This window comes from Schistocerca nitens, unplaced genomic scaffold (genome assembly GCF_023898315.1).
Source record: "Schistocerca nitens isolate TAMUIC-IGC-003100 unplaced genomic scaffold, iqSchNite1.1 HiC_scaffold_480, whole genome shotgun sequence".
NCBI lineage: Eukaryota > Metazoa > Arthropoda > Insecta > Orthoptera > Acrididae > Schistocerca > Schistocerca nitens.
The window spans coordinates 170,639-187,436 of NW_026046013.1; positions in this window are offsets into that span (position 1 = coordinate 170,639).

Below are 16,798 nucleotides of genomic sequence, written 5' to 3' on the forward strand. Positions count from 1 at the left end.
CCACTATGTCGTACCCACGCCACCGTTACGACAGATGGAGGCGACAGCTGTGGCCGTGGTGACCTCGGCGGGGGTGGTCACCTTCGTCTCCGTCTACCGTCCTCCACGCTACCTGCTGGATTTGGACGACGCCTATGCGCTGCTCCGTCTCCCGGGGAAGCTCTTTTTAGCCGGCGACTTCAACGCAAAACATGCGGCGTGGAATTCTCTGCACACCACCCACAGCGGCCGCCAGTTTTATCAGGTCATCGACAGGGTTGGTGCTTACGCTTGCGGGCCTGAGGAGCCGACCTGCTACCCATCCCGCGGCACGCCGGACGTCCTGGACTTCGCCGTCACAAAAGGCCTGCATCAATTCCTGTCGGCTGACGTCGTCCACGAGTTGAACTCAAACCACCTGCCGGTCCTCTTCAATCTCGCTGTTGATCCCGCCATCGCCTCGCCTCGCCTTCACCTTCGGCGCACTGATTGGACTGCCTACCGCGCGGACGTCCTCGCTCGTGTGCGGCCGCGTCTTGACGCCGACATCCACGACGTCGATGCTGACGTCGCTGCCTTCGCTGATGCCGTCCACTCAGCCCTGCTGCGATCCACACCGCCGTCCCGGGGCACGCTTCCCCGACGCCCGGGACTCCCGGCCGACATTCTGGATCTAATCCGTGTGCGGAATCGCCTCAGCAAGGAATGGCGCCTCACCCGCGACCCCCTTCTGAAGCGGCGTGTCAACCTCCTCCGCCGTGACATCAAGGCCGCCATCAGCGCCCACAAGAACGAGCAGTGGGCTCAGAAGCTGGCGTCGTTCACTCCGGATCCCCACGCGTGGGACGCGGTTCGCTTTTTTACCAAGCGGAAGCACGCTCTGCCTCCTCTGGACTCGCCGACTGGTGTCGCCTATACCCCTGTGGCTAAGGCAAACGCCCTTGCTGATGTCTTTCAGGCGAACTTCGTCCCTCTCGACGATCCTGTGGACGCTCAGTTCGTTCATGATGTGGACCGTGGCCTCGAGGCCTACCTCTCTGCCGACCACCGTGACGGCGATCATCTGCCAGTCTTCACGACCGACGAGGTGACCTCCTGCGTCCGGGCGATGGCCGCTAACAAGGCTCCTGGTGCCGACGACGTTCCTGGGAAGGCGCTCAAGGAACTGCCTCCTGCTGCTTTTGCCTATCTGGCCCGCCTGTTTACTGCCATACTGGTGACTTGTACCTATCCGGCTGCCTGGAAGCACGCTGTTGTTGTCGCCATTCCCAAGCCGGGTAAGGACCGGAAGAATCCTCACAACTACCGGCCCATCAGCTTGCTTCCGCAACTAAGCAAGCTTTTCGAGCGGCTTCTCCTTCACCGGCTCAAGATCATCATGGACCGTCGTCGCCTGTTGCCTCCGGAGCAGTTTGGTTTCCGGGGTGGCCACTCCTCTACGCAGCAGCTCGTCCGCGTTGTTGAAGCGATTACCACGGCCTTCAACAATCAGGAATATTGTGGCGCCATTTTCCTCGACGTCACCAAGGCTTTCGACAGCGTGTGGCACTCCGGGCTGCTGTGGAAGCTCCATATGCACGGATTTCCGCGGTCCTTCATCCGCCTTCTGGACAGCTATCTGCGGGGCCGCACCTTTGTGGTCCGCATTGACGACTCGACGTCGACGCTCCGACCTATTGCCGCCGGCGTCCCGCAGGGCTCGGTCCTCGGTCCGACCCTGTACTCTCTGTATACGGCCGATCTTCCTACCTCTCCCCGGGTGGAGCGCGCGATGTACGCCGATGACACAGCGATCTTCACCCGCAGCCGGTGGCCCGAAGCCATGTATCGCCGTCTCCAGGATGCGTGCGCCGCCCTCGAAGCGTGGGCGACTCTCTGGCGTGTCCGATTCAACGCTCAGAAGAGCCAAGCCGTGGTCTTCACGCGCAAGAGGACACCCCCCCACGATCACCAACTCCAGTTATTCGGCGAGGTCATCCCCTGGACGCCGACAGCCACCTACCTCGGCGTTGTGATGGATCGCCAACTCATCTGGCGGCAGCAGGTGCTAGAAGTTCGCCGGAAGGTTGAGCAGCGGCTGGGGGCGCTTTATCCCCTGCTGAATGAGCACTCAGCGCTCTCTGTCAATAATGGGCTCCTCATCTACCGGATGTTTGTGCGTCCTGTGATGGACTATGCCTGTGCTGCTTGGGGAAATGCGGCGCACCGACACCTCCATCGCCTACAACAGCAGCAGAATAAGGCTCTTCGCCGGATTTTCCACGTGCATCCCCAGTTTCCGGCGCGATATCTTCACGAAGCTGCCCATGAACAGGAAGTCCTCGCTCGCTTTCAAGCCATCGCCCAGAAGATGTATGCCACGGCTGCTGCTTCGGATAATCCCCTTCTCAGGAACCTTGGGGCGCCTGTAGATGACCGCGACCTCTATCAGAGGCCCGTTGCGCTGCTCCGTCGCTAGCGACAGCAGTTGCAACTTTCAGAAACTTCAGTTCCCCATGATAGTCTGTTTCCACCACCACATCCTTAGATGACAATCAAGAAAATCCTGATGTTTCTCTTTTCCGTTCCTCAGACGGTGTAGTAAATGCCTTCGGGTAAAAGCTACATTACCCCCACTTGATGAAGTTAGATGATTGTGGACTGGAGAGGAGCGCTTGCTACCGCCCAACGTCCGACAGCCTGTGCGGACCAGCCCCAAACCTGCGCCGCAACCACCCGCGCCATTCAAACCACCGAGGATGGGGCTACACACGGCCACACCACAGTCGCCAACCAGTCGCCACGGCAGCGCCGCAAACCACGGCCAAACTGCAGCTACCGCGCGCCACAGCCTGGCTCGGCCCGCCGAGAATCGCCGCCCCCGCCCAAATGCCGCCCCCACAGCCCCAGCCGACGACCCGCCACAATGGCCAAACCTTCGGCAAAACTGGCGCACCGTCGCCGCGCCAGCCCGGCCAGCGCGGCCGCCGCCACAGCCACACAAGCGGAGGCGTGCGGCGATGACGGCCGTGCAAACGCACCTCCGCCGCCCCATCGCCCTCCCACAGTTTCCCGATCGGCCCGCGGCCGTCGGGCCACCTCGCCCGCCAACATTCGCGCCCGTTTCTCACAACATTGCCCGCCGCAAAACAAAAACGAGCGCCGCCTGCGCAACATGGGCACCGGCCAACCGAGGCGCCGCCGCCCCTCGCCGCTTTCAGCGAGGGTGGCTAACCGCCATCCGCAACTACAGACGCACCGAATCTGCCTTCATCAAAAGCACACACCGACAGCCGACCTCTAACATTTAGACTCCGCAAGCCACCCAACGGTGTGTGGCGGAGGGCACTTCACGTGCCAATGTCATTTACCTCCCTTTGCTGTTCCAGTCGCGTATGGTTCGCGGGACGAAACGACAGTCTGCAAAAAAAAAAAAAACGCCTCCGTGCGCGCTCGAATCTCTCTAACCACATCCATTCGTGATCTCCTCGGGAGGTATACGCAATATATTCGATACCCCATCCAGAAACGCAATATCTCGAAACCTGGCGAGCAAGCTACACCGCGATGCAGAGCGCCTCTATTGCAGAGTCTGCCGCGTGGGTTTGTTAAACATCTCCGTAACGCTATCACGGTTACCAAATGACCCTGCGACGAAACGTTGGATCGTCTCCGTCGCCTCCGTCAACGCGACCTGGTACGGATCCCACACTGATGGGCAACACGCACGTATAGGTCGAACGAACGGGTGTTTTGTAAGCCACCTCCTCCTTTGTTGATGGACGACATTTGCTACGCATTCTCCCAATAAATCGCAACCTGGTACCCGCCTTACCAACAATTACTTTTGTTTGTTTTTTTTTGTTTTTTTTTTTAATATGATGATCATCCCACTCCCAATCACTCCGCACGCATACTCCCAGATATTTTACAGACGTAACTGCTACCAGTGTTTGTCCCGCTATCATATACTCAATCATACAATAAAGGGTCCTTCTTTCTATATTATTCGCAATACATGTTAAGGGACAGTTGCCACTCCCTGCACCACGTGCCTATCCGCTGCAGATCGTCCTGCATTTTTCGCTGCAACTTCTCTGTATACTACAGCATCATCCGCGAAAAGACGCATGCAACGTCCGACACTATCTACTAGGTCATTTATATACATTGTGTGTGAAGAGCAATGGGTCCCATAACACTCCCCTGTGGCACGCCAGAGGTTACTTTAACGTCTGTAGACGTCTCTCCATTGATAACACAACATGCTGTGTTCTGTTTGCTACAATCTCTTCAGTCCAGCCACACACTTGGTCCGACATTCTGCAGACACTTACTTTGTTTATCAGGCGACAGTGCGGAACTGTATCGAACGCCCTCCTTCCGGATGTCAACCAAAATGGCATCTACCTGGGAGCCTGTATCTAATATTTTCTGGGTCCCATGAACAAATAAAGCGCGTTGGGTCTCACACGATCGCTGTTTCCGGAATCCATGTTGATTCCTACATAGTAGACACTGGGTTTCCAAAAAACGACATGCTACTACTCGAGCATAAAACATGTTCTCAAATTCTACAACCGATCGACGTCACAGATATAGGGCCTATAGTTTTGCGCATCTGCTCGACGACCCTTCTTCAAGCCCGGGACTACCTGTGCTCTTTTCCAATCATTTGGAACCCTCCGTTCCTCTAGAGACTTGCGGTACACGGCTGTTAGGAGGTTCTGTCGCGTACTCTGTGTAGAATCGAATTGGTATCCCGTCGGGTCCAGTGGACGTTCCTCTGTTGAGTGATTCCAGTTGCTTTTCTATTCCTCCTTGGACACTTATTTCGATGTCAGCCATTTTTTTCGTTTGTGCGAGAAGGAACTGCAGTGCGGTCGTCCTCCGTGACACAGCTTTTGGAAACAGGTGTTTAGTATTTCACAGCTTTACGCGTGTCATCCTCTGTTTCAATGCCATCATCATCCCGGAGTGTCTGGATATGCCGCTTCGAGCCGCTTACTACTGATTCAACGTACGACCACAACGTCCTAGGATTTGATTTGATTTCCTGTCACGTCGGTACATGGAATTGTACTTTCGCATTCACCGGACGCTTCACGCATAGCCCTCCTTACGCTAACTTTGGACATCGTTTAGCGTCTGTTTGTCTGAGAGGTTTTGGCTGCGTTTCAACTTTGAGTGAAGCTCTCTTTGCTTTCGCTATAGTTTCCTAAACTTTGGTTGTTGTACCGCGGTGGGTTTTTCCCATCCCTCGCAGTTTTACTCGGCACGTACCTGTCTAAGACGCATTTTACGATTGCCTTGCACTTTCTCCATAAACACTCAACATTGTCAGTGTCGGAGCAGACATTTGCGTTTGCATCTGCCTGGTAGTCTCAAATCTGCCTTCTATTACTCTTGCTAAACAGATAAACCTTCCTCCCTTTTTTTTTTTTTGTTTTTTTTTGTTTTTTTGTTTGTATATTCCTACTAACGTCCATATTCAGCGATGCTGCAACGGCCTCTTGTTCACTGGGTCCCTGTTCTGCACATACAGAGTCGACAAGTTCGGGGTCTGTTTGTCATCGGTAGGTCCACGATGTTATCTCCACGAGTCGGTTCTCTCTCTGTTTAATTGCTCGCGGCATTTTTCGTTCGGATGGTGCACTCAGTATACTGTCACTCGATGCTCTGTCCCTACCACCCGTCCTGAACATCTGGCACATTGAAATCTCCACCTAAGACTGTAACACGCTGCGGAAAGGAAAATGTATGTCCACATTTTCTCTCACTTGTTCGGCCACTAATGCTGCTGAGTCGCGAGGTCGGTAAAAGGAGCCAATTATCAACCTAGCTCGGCTGTTGAGTGTACCCTCCACCCACAATAGTTCACAGGAACCGTCCACCACTTCTACTTCACTACACAGGATAAACTACTACTAACAGCGACGAACCACTCCACCACCGGTTGCATGCACGCTATCCTTTCTAAAGCACCGTCTGTACCTATAACGATTGCAGCTTCGGCGCTTTCTATCAGCGCTTGACGTTCCGGTACTTTACCAACGCAGAGCTTCGACAGTTGACAATTACAATACCGATTGCCGCTTGGTCCCCGCATGTCCTGACCTTGCCCCGCGCCCGTTGCCCTTTCCGTACTTGCCCAAGGGCCATCCAACCTAAACAGAACCGCCCAGCCCACGCCACACAACCCCTGCTACCCGTGTAGCCGCTTGTTGCGTATAGTGGACTCCACCTAAGACTATATAACATAACATGCCCTAAGGCATTCGCGGTGTACACCACCCTAAGGTGAGGTTAGGTTAGGTTAGGTTAGGTTAGGTTAGGTTAGGTTAGGTGGACGTGGGTTAGGTTAAGGGTTACAGTTAGGTTAAGCGTCAAAGTTAGGTTAAGCGTTCGGACGTGAGGCGTCAGGTGGCCGCACCTACCTCTACGGCCGGACATCTTAGGTTAGAGGTTAGGTTAGGTTAAGGCGCCGAGAGGTCCGCGGTCAGGTTACGTTCACCTTCGGGCGCCACACGTAGGTTTCAAAGGTGTGTCGGTCGGTCGGTCGTCGGCAAGCCGCAAAAACTACAGACGACGTCGACCAAACCGCCGCAAGACCGAGCAGGAGGCAGATATAAAACACACACACACACAAAAACAAAATTAAACACCACCCACCGGCCAAAGGGCACCAAAAACCACAAACCCGAGGCACCACGTCGACCAGAGGCAACCCGCCGCTCACGCGACATGGCTGGCAACTAAGGGGCAAACGGCAACGGCGCTTTCCGCACCGGGCCGGATGCACGTACGACAACACCGCTACCCGTACGCAGGCCTCCCATTGCACACAGCCGCTCTGTGTTTGAACATCATCAATGGCGCGCCCGCGGCTCGTCGCGGGCGCAGCCATAACGCCGCCACTTTTGCACCAACACATTCACGCACCGCAAAACAGCTCGCCGACACAGCACAGCCGACAAACAAAAACAACCCGCGAGACGGGGGCGACAAACGACAACGATAACAACAACAACAGCAGCAAACAACTCGCACCAAGCGTCCAACAGGTAACAAACGGACAAGCACAGCCTCTGCTAACGGCCACGACGCCAGCGGCACACTGCTCCTTTCCCGCCACACTCGATTTCACAACGCACGCACGCGACCCCGTCAACGACACCGACACGACACACGACGGGCTCCCTTCCCGCAACCTACACCTTTCCGCCACTACGCACAGCTCCACCCGACGCGCCCGTCGCAACGACACTACTGCACGCACTATCCACCCGCCTCCTCCTCTCCCCCCCCCCCCTTCCCGTACACAACAACACAGCCAAAAACAACACTCACGACCCAAACATACTAACGACATGGCACGTGCATCGGCGCACACCCCAACCAGTCACCGTCGACAACCACACGCAAAGGCACGAAACCGGCGTCCTTCCACGTTGCCATCAAAGCTGCACAAACAACCACAGGAGGAACCACCAACAACGGCCGGCCCGCCCGCCCGCCCGCCCGCCCCAATATTCTCCCACCCTCACCTCACGCCGCAACCACCAAACGCACATTCCCGCTCGCTACCACACACCTCTCGGCAGCCGCTTCGCAAACACATGACGTGACGTGACATCATCACATCACGGGCTACGCACGCACACCGACCCACTTTCCTGCCCTTCGCCCTCTTCTTTCCGACGCCTGCCTTCGGCCGAGCACACGTACGTGGCACAACGCCCAACACAGTCACACACAGTCGACAGGCGCACGCCCAGGCACGCAACGACGCAGCGCAGCAAAGGCGCCCGCAACACATACCTCCTCTCTCTTCTCGCCGCCGCCGCCGACCGCCCGCCAGCCAGCCAGCCAGCCAGCCAGCCAGCCACTCGCAATGTGCACTGCCAACCAGCCACACGTCCACCGCGCCGCCTCCGACCACCCGCCAGGGGGCGCTCACGTCCGCGACAACGGCGCGGCCCGCCGCCGGGCGGGCCCAGCCGAACCCAGCCCAGCCGGCGCGCGCTGCTCTGCACTCGGCGCGCCACACATCCTGCTGCAGACCGGGCTCGTCTCTCTGTACGCGTCTGCCCGCATCTCGTCTTCCTGCGCATCAACACAACGAGGCCGCGTGAGCAAACCCCCCCCCGTCACAACGCCACATCACACACTGCCTTGTCTACCGCCGAAATGCACTCACCAGCCATCCGCTTCGTCTTCGTCTTGTTTACTCGTTGTTGTTGCAGCGGCGCACACAGCCCCGGCCGGCCGCATCCGAGGGTGGCCCGCCGCCAGCGTCTCCTCCTTGGGCACAGGTGCGGTGCCGTGCCGTGCCGTGGCCGCCCATCCATCCAACCGCACGCATTTGCTGGCCGCCTCTGCTGCAGAAGAAGACAAAAAACGAAACGTACAAACATACACGCACCCACAGCGTGGCCACACACGGACGGGACCGACAGGCTCCAAGGCGACCAAAGGATAAAAACAAAATAAAAAAACAAAAAGACGCAAGCAAGCAACAAGCACAGGCTGTCGCCTCGCGCCTCTGCTGTCCTTCCGCCCCCGCCCTTCTCTCCCACCACATGCCCACAAACACCACCGCCTCCCCCTCCCCGCACCTCCACATTCGCCCCCTCCATTTGTTCCTTTCTCGCTCTTCCCTTCTGTGTGTCTGCGTGCGTGCGCGGGCGGCGCCTCTCAACATCCGCCGGCCGTCCGTCCCGTTTTCGCCGTACCACACACGCCACCGCCTCCTCCCCGTCCACCACCGCCGCCCCTGTCCGCCCCGCACAACACCATACACCGCTGCTTGTCCTGGCCGTTGCCACCAAAGGCGCCAGCCGCAAACCGCGCCAACGCCGCAGCGCGCGTGCGTCCTTCCTTCTCCGTGCCGACGCGGCCTCTATTCCCGCACCCATTCGGCCGACGACACAGCCGTTGGGCTCCGCACTGCGCGTACCGGCGTTACGCACGCACACCCACCCCCCTCGCGAACGCACGACTCATTGTCTTTGTTGTTTCTCCTCTTTCTTAACGTCTTTGTTTTTTGTTTTTTGTTTTTTTTTTTCGTTTTTCCCCACCGCCACATGTGACACAATGCCGCCCTCCACCTTTCGTTCGTGGTTGCTTGCTTTGTTTCTCTTTCTCATTGGTACACGTCCGACGCGCTCCATTTCCACCACACCACGGCCATCAGCCTCCTCAACGGGCAGGCGCAGTGTGCCATTCTCCGGCGCACAAGCACACCGCGCGGTACTGGCGCGGCTCGCTCTCCTCGCCCCCACGCCACGCCACGCCACGCCACCGGTGCGCAGCAGCACATGTGATGTCTCGCAACACGACACGCGGTGCGCACACCCCGACCACGCGGCTCTAAAGGCATGGCACCGGCGACATGCGCCGCCCCAGCCACGCATCCGTCGTCTCACGTTGTTCACTGCCAGCCGCGTCGGAGGCTACAACCGCAACCACCACAACAACGGTCCCCCTCCCGGCAACACATTTGTTGCACAAACAAACACAACCGCCGAGCGCAGCGCGAACCACCCGCACGCGCCCTCCGCGTCTCCTTTCTCCTTTCGCCCCCTCCCATCTCCCGAATATGCCAGCAGCGCAGCGTTACGCGTGCCCCTCACCCGTCCACACTACCGCGAAACGAACACGCCTTCCGGGCCACCTGCAAGGGCACGCCCACCACCAAATACTGCCGTATTCACGGACGCAGTTCGCAACACGCAACGCACTCTCCACCTACCTTCTTTCTCTCGTCCCTTCTCTTTAAAAACAAAACAAACACACAAACCAACCACGGCTAACACACTTTTTCGCGACACCTTTGACTGCGTTATCTCGACCGTGACGGCAGCTATCGACCATCCATTCCCCACTACATACACACACACACACACACACACACACACATCATTCGCTACACCGCACACGAAACGGCAAGGGCAAGGCACTCTCTCATAGATTCTTCCTCCGAGCCATATCGGGCGAACGTTGCATCCGGGAAGGCAATGCAATTCAGCCGTCACCACGGCCGACACTTGCAGCCGCGCCGTAAACGCATGTCAGTGCGGCTGCAATGCACGGGAACGTTCCGTTGCTCTAGACAGCGCCTCTCCGTTTTTCCCCTGTCTCGTTTTCCGGTGATTGCTTCTCCTTCTTCTTTTTCTTCGTTTCGTTTCGTTTTATTATTTTCGTTCCCCTCCTCCACCATTGTTTCCGTCCCCACAGTTTTTTTTTTTTTGCTCATTCCACACGTTCTGCCCAGACAAGACATGACATCCGACCGATCACAGTCAGCCTTTCGTCACCGTTCGCAGCGCCGACGGTGCCACAGTGAGACGGGTGTTCAGACCGACACGTTGCCATGATGCCCATAGACAGCTACTCAGGGCCGCCGGATCGGATCACATCACATCACATCACCGACAAACCGGCCATTTCACCGGGGGACACAGACAACCGCGTGTACGCCCATAACAACAAACAACGGCCGTCGTCGTCTACCGTCACTGAACCGAACACACGTGCACCTTGAATGACGACACCGGCGTGCGTGCGCACAACAATCAATCATTCAAATCAACTGCAGAAACGGCTATCAAAATCAAGGGCCAAATAAATGGGTACACCACCGTGCGTGTCGCCTACCCCACCCGCCCGTACAATTCTTGCGTCTTCTTAATGACTAGTAAAGACACGTCCATTTTTTTTTTTTTAAAACGTCACCAACACACCTCCACGCCGTACAGCAAAGGGAATAGTAGACGGCAACACAACATTTCACCCTCGCCATCATGTATGTATGTATGTATGATGTGACAACAAACAAACCCGCAGACGGCCCTAACGGTGACATCCAACAATCGCGAGGGGTTTCAATTGCAGTCACGTGACTAACCGGGCAGACAGAGACAAAGAAAGGAAAGGAATCAGCGACACAGACAACACCTCCTGTCTATGTGTCGACAAACAACCAACCAACCAACCACGCCAAGACTCGCGAGCACGCATAACCACCACCAGCTGCTTCGCAACCAACCAAACCGGGTAGCTATGCGCCGCCTCACACAAACAACAATTCCGCTCTTCCCGCAAAGGCAATTTGGTGGCCCTGAAAAGGGCCGTTTTGCCGCTCTCGCAACGGAGGGGAGCTCCCTACAGCCTTAACCCCCTCACTTGGAGCTCGTGTACTTGGTCACCGCCTTCGTGCCCTCGCTCACGGCGTGCTTGGCCAGCTCGCCAGGCAGCAAGAGCCGCACAGCCGTCTGGATCTCGCGGGACGTGATGGTCGAGCGCTTGTTGTAGTGCGCCAGGCGAGACGCCTCGGCCGCAATGCGCTCGAAAATGTCGTTCACGAAGCTGTTCATGATGCTCATCGCCTTCGACGAGATGCCCGTGTCGGGGTGCACCTGCTTCAGCACCTTGTAGATGTAGATGGCATAGCTCTCCTTCCTCTTGCGCTTCTTCTTCTTGTCGCCCTTCGAAATGTTCTTCTGCGCCTTGCCAGCCTTCTTGGCGGCCTTCCCGCTAGTCTTGGGCGGCATCTCGAACGTACAGCAAGCAGCAAGCGCTCCGCTCTAGTCAGCGTCTCCCCACACAGTGGCACCCGCCGCTACCGCAACACCCCACCTTTACCAGCTCGCCCTGTTGCGGCCGCCGACCAATGGGGCGCGCGCGCAACCGGCCGCCGCACCCGAGCCCATAAAGGGACCCCCACCCTAGTCCCGCCGCCACGCACTCCGCTGCTCGACTCGCTGCGGCTCGCACCGTTACGTTACGTGTTTCAACTAGCCAAACGCCATGTCCGGACGCGGAAAGGGAGGCAAAGTCAAGGGCAAGTCAAAGTCCCGCTCAAGCAGGGCTGGGCTCCAGTTCCCGGTCGGCAGAATCCACCGCCTCCTGCGCAAGGGAAACTACGCCGAGCGCGTCGGCGCCGGGGCGCCCGTCTACCTCGCCGCCGTCATGGAGTACCTCGCGGCTGAGGTGCTCGAGCTGGCCGGAAACGCGGCCCGCGACAACAAGAAGACGCGCATCATCCCGCGCCACCTGCAGCTCGCCATCCGCAACGACGAGGAGCTCAACAAGCTCTTGTCGGGCGTCACCATCGCACAGGGTGGTGTCCTGCCCAACATCCAGGCCGTCCTGCTGCCAAAGAAGACCGAGAAGAAGGCCTAAACAGAGAGCGCGGCGCTGCGCTTGCGTGCTCCCTGCACGCAAACGCGCCTGCCTTTGCCTTGCCGGCTCGGCTCACAACAATCGGCCCTTTTCAGGGCCACCACACAAACCTACGTCCAAAGCAAAGTTTCCGTCGTCCGTGCTCGCCGCACTTTACACAACACGTCCACATACATACATTGCACAGCCAGCGCCGGCGCACGTCCGCCATCTTGTCCACAGCCCGTGTGGCCGAACGCGCACACATTTTGTCGTTTCTCTCTTTTTGTCTTTTTTGTTTCTGCACCCCTCCGCGCACGCACAGAGTCGCGTTCCAAACGACAACGACATCGATACACCGATAATGTGATGATCATTGTTAGCATTATAATGTTTCAATTAAAGGGGCGCGCGTGGCACAGACAAAAAAACCAAACAGCTGATCCGATCGATCGATCGATCCGGCCCGCCCGCCTATGCCCACGCCACAAACAAACAACAAACCACGCACACACTGGACTCAGCCGCGCCCATCGCGTCAAACTCAAAAACTAACGCACGCGCAGCAGCAACAACAACAACAACAACACGCACAGGCAACACAGACTCTTTCGCACTTTTCAATCTCCGAACAGTGTGGTGGCCCTGAAAAGGGCCGTTTTCGTCTCTCCCACCAAGCACGGGCACGGCACGGCCGCGGGAAGGCCACAACGCAGCACAGCACACCGGCTGGCTGGCTGGCTGGCTGCCTGCCTGCCTAACCGCCGAAACCGTACAGGGTGCGCCCCTGCCTCTTCAGGGCGTACACCACGTCCATGGCCGTCACAGTCTTGCGCTTGGCGTGCTCAGTGTACGTCACCGCGTCGCGGATCACGTTCTCCAGGAACACCTTCAGCACTCCGCGGGTCTCCTCGTAGATCAGACCAGAGATGCGCTTCACGCCGCCCCTGCGAGCCAGGCGGCGGATGGCGGGCTTCGTGATGCCCTGGATGTTGTCGCGCAACACCTTGCGGTGCCGCTTGGCGCCACCCTTGCCCAGCCCCTTTCCTCCCTTGCCGCGGCCTGTCATTCTTCTTCCTTCCTCCTCCTCAAAGCAAGCAAGCGAAAAAACACAAGCGCCAGCTCCTCACCCGGCGCTAGCGAGTCGGCTACGGTGCGAGCTCTTCGCTTCGCTTCGCTTGAAAATCACGGACCTCCTCAGTCCGGAGATGGTGGAGGCTAAGCAGCAGTGCTGCTGTTCCTCCTTGATTCCTCTGTTGTTGTTGTTGTATTTGTGGCCTCTCGTTGGAATCGGCCTCGGCTACCCCGCTGAGTTTAGACTAGCGAAGTAGTCATGCATTGGTATGTCTTCTGGGGCAGGCTGACGCCTGCCGGAGCGCCACTCCTCCTTCACCCACTTCTCTGTGACCCGGGTGATGTGTTCCCAGTCCGAAGGGGTGAAGATGGGGCGGCTGTTGAGCAGTTTCAGCTCCTTCCTGGTTACGGCCTCATGCAACATGCAACGCATGTGTTTGAGTAGAACTTGGGAAGGCCCAGCGCAAGCTTCAGCGCCTTGTTTTGTACGCGTTGTAGCGTTCGTATGGAGGAGTCGGCGGCATTGCCCCACACCACGGCCGCGTACTCTAACACCGGGCGTACCAGTGTCAGGTACAGCGTGATGCCGTGACGTGAGGGCAATGTGGACTCCGGGTTTAACAAGGGATAGAGTGCACGAAGCCGCCCTATCGCCTTGTCTCTGATCCACTGGATGTGTGGGGCCCAGGTGAGCCGCTGGTCTAGTCTCACTCCGAGGTAGGTCGCTGTTTTTGACCACGGGATGGGGCCTCCCGCGATGTGTAGGGCTTCTAGGTTTGGCGGCACTCTGCGCTTCGTGAACGCCACCGCCTGGCTCTTGCCAGCGTTAAATTTAAGGCGCCACATGGTGGCCCAAGCACCAAGCGCTTCACATCCTTGCTGGAGGCGACGCCCCATGGTATGCGCGTTCATGCTCCGGGTGAACAGAGCAGTGTCGTCCGCATAGAGGGCCAACTCTACTCCGTCCACACGCGGAGCGTCGGCGGTGAAGAGCGAGTAAAGTATGGGGCCGAGTACCGACCCCTGCGGTACGCCGGCACGTATGGGTCTGTTGGTGGACCTTCCCTGTTCTGCCCGGACGTGGAAGGTCCTGCCAGATAGGTAGGACCTGAGAAGCACTCCGTGCGACGTCGGTACCCCGAGTACAAACAACTTGTAGACGAGGCCGTCATGCCACACGGAGTCGAAGGCGCGTGAGACGTCTAGGAATACCGCCCCAAGGTATTCCCTCGTCTCCAGAGCCCTCATAGCTGGTTCCACGAGGCGGAGCAGCTGGTGGGTCGTGGAGTGACCTCCACGAAAACCAAACTGCTCGTCTGGCAGTATGCGTTCCTGGTCCACGTGTTGTAGAAGTCGCCTCACGTAAAGTCTCTCGAAAACCTTCGAGAGACATGGGAGGAGGCTGATTGGCCTGTAGCTGGATGGCAACCGGGGATCCTTGTCCTGTTTCGGGATGGCCACCACCTCGGCATGTTTCCACACCGAGGGGTAGACACCCGAGGCAAGGATTTCGTTAAAGACTGTGGCCAGGTATTGCTCATACTCCTGAGGAAGATTCCTAAGGAGTGAGTTCGGGATGCCGTCGATGCCACCTGCCCTCCGGGCGTTGAGCGATCGGAGTTGCAGTGCGACTTCTTCGGCGGTGATGGGCTGTATGCTGTCACCCTCCTCTCGTGCGTCGAGGAAGACTGGGAGACGTTCTTCCACTAGACGGACGTGGGCCACGTCAATGTCATCTACCACGGGTCGGAAGTTTGCCTCAAAGGTGTCCGCTAGGACACTTGCCTTGGCGTCCGGCTCGCAGAAGTGGTCCTGACCGAGTTTCAGGGGAGGAATGCGCTGCCTGCGGCGCAGAAAACCTCTGACGACGCGCCATGCACTGCCGTCGTCCGGGTCGAGGGACTCGACAAGGTCGGCCCATGCTTGGTTGCGGTGTTCGCGGACGGCCGCAGTGATGGCACGACGCATGCGGTTTACGCGGCGTTTCGTTTCTGGCTGCCGCGTTATTTGCCACTCGCGGAAGAGGTGGTTTTTCGCCACTATAAGCTCCCGTATTTCTTGCGGGAGGCGTCGCGACCTATCTTGCGGCTGACGAGTGCGACCAGGTGTGGCAGTCTCTGCAGCTCGCAGGAGCGCCTGATTTAGGGAGGTGATGGCGGCTTCCGCCCCCACCTCCTCCGGATCAGGGGCCTCTGTGAGGTACTCCCGTACCTCGGTTTGGAAGTGCTCGACGTTGATCTTTTTGAAGGATGGACGACCGGCCCGCACCGCCGCGCCGACGACGTCTATGTCAAAGATCACTGGCAGGTGATCTGATGACAAAGCCGTCCTCGTCTCGGCAGTCGTAAACCGATCGACCCCCCTCAGTATAGCAACGTCGAGAACGTCTGGTTGTCCGCGCACTGGGATGTGGGTTGGGTCGTAGGGCCCTAGAATGATGGCGCCGTGTCTGAGGGCGGCGCGTTCAAGTCGGCGCCCGCTGACGTTTGTGAGGCGGGAGTTCCAGTGGGCGGACTTTGCATTAAAGTCCCCCCCGATGAACAGCCTCCCCTCCATGTCCAGTAGGGTGTCGAAATCGGCCTCTTGCAGAACACCCCGCGGCGGCCGGTATGCCGCCACGAAGGTGATCTTGCCGACAGACGTGTTGACGGTCACGCCGGTGGCTTCAATGTGCTCGAGTTGTGGCAGTTGCACTGGGTAGTGCCGCAAAGACGACCTGACATACGCCGCCGTTCCGCCGCCGTGGGTCGGGCGGTCGGTGCGGTAGCAGCTGTAATTTGCGACCCTGACGTGCACACCGGGTTTTAGGAATGTTTCACAGACGAGGCAGATGTCTACTGCCTCGTTGTGTAGAAATTCCCTAAATTCACCCTGCTGCGGTACAAGACTGTTTGCGTTGAAAACGCAGATAGTCAGGCCATGGGTATGGTCGTTATCCATGACTGGGGGGCTGGGCGATGGCCTGGAGGGCCGTCGCAGCTGCGGTGACTAGCTTGGGCAGTTGTGTCATGATTCCGTTTAATGTTTGCAGTAGCGTCTGCAGATCCTCGGTGATAGCGCTCGCGGCCGCAGGGGCGGGTGGCGCTGGGGCTGTACTAGGCTGGCACTGTTTTGCGACGGGTGTCTGCGCAGCAGGGGCAGCCTGTCCATTTTCGGCGCGGGTCGGGGGGGGCGGTGGGGGCAGCCCAGCAGCACTGGGTTCCGGCTGTGGGATGGTAGGTGGTTGCAGGTTGCGGGTGGGTAGGCGGCGTTCACCGCGAGGCGGGGCCTGCTGTTCAGCAGCCCGTCTCCCGGCAACGGACGCAAAACTGACTCCTGGCTGCACTTTTTTGGCAGCCTTGCCACGCTTGCGTGGTTTGAAAGCGTTACAGCCCCTGTAGCTGGCAACATGCGGTTCACTGCAGTTGCAGCATTTGGGCTGTTCGTCGCGCTTTTTTGCGCAATCACGGCTTTGGTGTGCACCTGCGCACTTCACGCAACGCGCGGGCATGGTGCAGTTGTGTGCAACATGGTCTAGGCCTTGGCAAGAGTAACACTGAAGCCTCTTGCCTTTGGCCTTGAGTAGTTCGACTGAAACGTCGATGTCCGCAATTTTGTCGAG